Consider the following 4,292-nt stretch of genomic DNA (forward strand, 5'->3'; position numbering starts at 1 on the left):
TCAGTACTCTGGGGAAGCATCCCACAACACAGCGACTCTGGTGAGTGGGGGTGCTGGAAGTGAGGTGGGGGGGCATCAGGATGGTTCAGAGAGTAGGGCCCAGAGCAGGGCTTGAGGAGGTTAGAGAGGTTGCAATGGGCCCAGCGGAGGCCGCATCAAGCAGCTCAAAGCTTCTGCCAGCAGAAAGAGCTCTAGGAAGGCCTGTAGCCGCCTGGAATGGGAGAGATCCTTCTGATCATCGCTGAAGGCCCCCCACCCTGGCAGAGGAGAGGGCTTATATTACAGCCTTTTGAGCGCGAGAGGTAAAGAACAAAGGCAAAACAGCAAAAGAGTGAAAGAAGAGAGATTTAAAAAAAAAAAGACAAAACGGTAAAATACAAAATACGGTGGGAGGCGAGGAGGGAAATTAAAGGCGGCGCGTGGGTCCCCTCGGCCGGAGTAGCGGGAGGAGGGCAGGTGTTGAGGGTGCCGGGCTGGGGCGGGCCGGGGCCGGGGTCACCGGGCCGCAAGGAGAACAGGCGGGTACAGGCAGTTCTGTCGGTCGGCGGGCGGAGGGCGCGTCCACGGAGCGCAGACGATACTCGATCCGAAGGCGCGGCCGGCGGGGCTTGCAGAGAGGTAGGAGGAGGGTGCCGTGAGACTTAGATCTCGGGGCGGGGCCTGCTGGGCGGGGGCGGGGCCTGCGGGCTCCGAGGACTGGGCGGCTATCCTTTAGCGGCAGAGGCCGCCACGCCCAGGGTTGTCTTCGCGCCTTCTTTCACTCCCATTTCCGGGCTTCGGTCCCCGCGTCAGCCCTTTTGTACCCCATAGGGTTCCCCCCTCGCCGCCAACCTCATTGTGAGGATGTCAAGACTGATGCGCGGGAAGAAGCAGAAGCTGCCCAGAGTCATACACGCCTCTGGCCCCTAGCCCGGGCTCTTTCTAACAGCGCCCAGAGACTCAGGTAGAAGAGCACTCCGTGCTTTCACGGGCCCAGTTCGCTACCCCCAACTCGGCCAACCCGTGTTTCCGCCAACCGCCCGCTCTCCCCAGGCGCCGGCGCGGGCTCTCCGGGGCGGGGCCTCCCGACCGGCCTCGCAGCAGCAGGTGGCCTGTCACCGCCAACGGCCGTTGTGCGCAGCTGAGTTTCCTGCCGCCTGAGGGCTCTATCCTGGGTGCCCGCGGGACTTCTGGACCGGGCGGGGGTACCGAGAGTGGCGCTCCCGCCCCCACTTACAGTCGCGCCAACGGGCTGGCCCAAGTGAGAAGGCCGAACAAGGCCTGGATTTACTGCATGCTTAGGTCCCAGCATGAGAAAGGGATGGTAGGCGAGGAACCTGGCCCCTCAGGTGGCGGGTGGTCTTTTGGGGGTGACAGACATGTAAATAAGCGGTAATTGTGTCCTGTGGCCAGACAAACACGTGTACATGAAGTGTAGAAGGACTCTATGTTCACCCTTGGACTCTTGTGTCCCTACTTTTGTGTACCTTCTGTCCCCCACTGCCTCTTTTCAGCCTTGTAGGCTGTCTGGGACTGTTGTGCGAAATTGTGAACGTTGTCTGCCATTCTAGTAAACAAAGTTGCCCACCGTCTCAGTTCTGTAATGCTCTGGCCATTAGCCACTGTAACCACCCAACCACTATGAGCCCTGAGAGGAATTCAGGATGGAGGAAAAGAGGAAGCATCCTGTGCTTTGGATACTACTGGCCTTCCGTAGTTAAGATGCATACCTAAGGAATAATTTAAATGAATCCAGATTCTTACATTTTCCTATATACAGAAAACCACTAAAATCATTAATTTGAGATGTCTGTTCTTTATGGTTGACAGAAATATTTTGATGTTCAATTACATTTTTTTTCCCCAGCAAAATATTTATCCTGGCTTTTCTCTTAACCTTTTTCAAACATATCCTCAAAGGTATCTGAGAGGCCCTCTCATGGGCTATCTTCTTCAGTAAGATTCCCGAGTAAAGTTTAACTAGTTGCTTTCAGGTTGTGTGTTTTTCTTCAGTTGCAGCTGTTTGGCCTGCTGTTGAAAGTGCCCTTGGAAAGTGTAATGGGAGGATCTGAGAAGATGAACATTAAGTGTGTGCAGTTACTATGTTCAGGTTCGTTGTGGATACTTCTGCATAACCCTGTGAGGCTGGTATTAACCTCTGATCTACATATGAGTGCCAGAGGGGTTAAATCATCTGCCTGATGTCACACTTTTCTAAGTCTAGTACTTGTGCTCAGTCGTGTCCGACTCATTGCCAGCCCACGAATGTAGCTCACCAGCTCCTCCGTGGGATTGCCCCAGGCAAGAATACTGGAGTGGGTTGCCATTTCCTCCTTCAGGGGGTCTTTCTGACCCAGGGGTCGAACCCATATCTCCTGCATTGCAGGCAGATTCATTGCCGAGCCACCAGGGAAGCCCTGGCAGATTAATTTACCACTGAGCCACACGGGTCACAATGTTAGGAAATGGTGAACCATGATTTAAGCCCAACTCAATCAGCTCCATTTGGGTATTTTCCATAAGCAGAGGGAATTGTCAGCCAGGAGACTATAGCTAGAACGGGACTGGTTAATTATCAGATCAGATCAGATCAGATCAGTCGCTCAGTCGTGTCCGACTCTTTGCGACCCCATGAATCGCAGCACGCCAGGCCTCCCTGTCCATCACCAACTCCCGGAGTTCACTCAGACTCACATCCATTGAGTCAGTGATGCCATCCAGCCATCTCATCCTCTGTCGTCCCCTTCTCCTCCTGCCCCCAATCCCTCCCAGCATCAAAGTCTTTTCCAGTGAGTCAGCTCTTCGCATGAGGTGGCCAAAATACTGGAGTTTCAGCTTTAGCATCATTCCTTCCAAAGAAATCCCAGGGCTGATCTCCTTCAGAATGGACTGGTTGGATCTCCTTGCAGTCCAAGGGACTCTCAAGAGTCTTCTCCAACACCACAGTTCAAAAGTATCAATTCTTCGGCGCTCAGCCTTCTTCACAGTCCAACTCTCACATCCATACATGACCACAGGAAAAACCATAGCCTTGACTAGACGAACCTTTGTTGGCAAAGTAATGTCTCTGCTTTTCAATATACTCTCTAGGTTGGTCATAACTTTCCTTCCAAGGAGTAAGCGTCTTTTAATTTCATGGCTGCAGTCACCATCTGCAGTGATTTTGGAGCCCAGAAAAATAAAGCCTGACACTGTATCCACTGTTCCCCCATCTATTTCCCATGAAGTGGTGGGACCGGATGCCATGATCTTCGTTTTCTGAATGTTGAGCTTTAAGCCAACTTTTTCACTCTCCTCTTTCACTTTCATCAAGAGACTTTTGAGTTCCTCTTCACTTTCTGCCATAAGGGTGGTGTCATCTGCATATCTGAGGTTGTTGATATTTCTCCCGGCAATCTTGATTCCAGTTTGTGTTTCTTCCAGTCCAGCATTTCTCATGATGTACTCTGCATATAAGTTAAGTAAACAGGGTGACAATATACAGCCTTGACGTACTCCTTTTCCTATTTTGAACCAATCTGTTGTTCCATGTCCAGTTCTAACTGTTGCTTCTTGACCTTGGAATACGGAATGAAGCAGGGCAAAGACGAATAGAGTTTTGCGAAGAAAATGCACTGGTCATAACAAACACCCTCTTCCAACAACACAAGAGAAGACTATACATGGACATTACCAGATGGTCAACACCGAAATCAGATTGATTATATTCTTTGCAGCCAAAGATGGAGAAGCTCTATATAGTCAGCAAAAACAAGACCAGGAGCTGACTGTGGCTCAAACCATGAACTCCTTATTGCCAAATTCAGACTTAAATTGAAGAAAGTAGGGAAAACCACTAGACCATTCAGGTATGACCTAAATCAAATCCCTTATGATTATACAGTGGAAGTGAGAAATAGATTTAAGGGCCTAGATCTGATAGATAGAGTGCCTGATGAACTATGGAATGAGGTTCGTGACATTGTACAGGAGACAGGGATCAAGACCATTCCCATAGAAAAGAAATGCAAAAAAGCAAAATGGCTGTCTGGGGAGGCCTTACAAATAGCTGTGAAAAGAAGAGAAGTGAAAAGCAAAGGAGAAAAGGAAAGATATAAGCATCTGAATGTAGAGTTCCAAAGAATAGCAAGAAGAGATAAGAAAGCCTTCTTCAGGGATCAACGCAAAAAGCAATGGCACCCCACTCCAGTACTATTGCCTGGAAAATCCCATGGATGGAGAAGCCTGGTAGGCTGAAGTCCATGGGGTCGCTAAGAGTCAGACACGACTGAGCAACTTCACTTTCACTTTCCACTTTTCATGCATTGGAGAAG

General features: G+C 50.3%; 1 protein-coding gene across 1 annotated transcript in view; it reads right to left on the reverse strand.

The window, feature by feature from the left end:
* The window catches only part of UCP2 (uncoupling protein 2 (mitochondrial, proton carrier)), a 7,005-nt gene extending 5,986 nt beyond the window's left edge, over positions 1–1,019 (reverse strand). Inside the window, exon 1 of the mRNA XM_010848849.1 lies at positions 500–1,019. The gene's annotated coding sequence lies outside the window, so the exon portion shown is untranslated. The remainder of the gene's footprint in view (positions 1–499) is intronic.
* Between the last annotated feature and the right edge of the window lie 3,273 nt (positions 1,020–4,292).

Source organism: Bison bison, unplaced genomic scaffold (assembly GCF_000754665.1).
Source record: "Bison bison bison isolate TAMUID 2011002044 unplaced genomic scaffold, Bison_UMD1.0 scf7180017864276, whole genome shotgun sequence".
Lineage (NCBI taxonomy): Eukaryota > Metazoa > Chordata > Mammalia > Artiodactyla > Bovidae > Bison > Bison bison.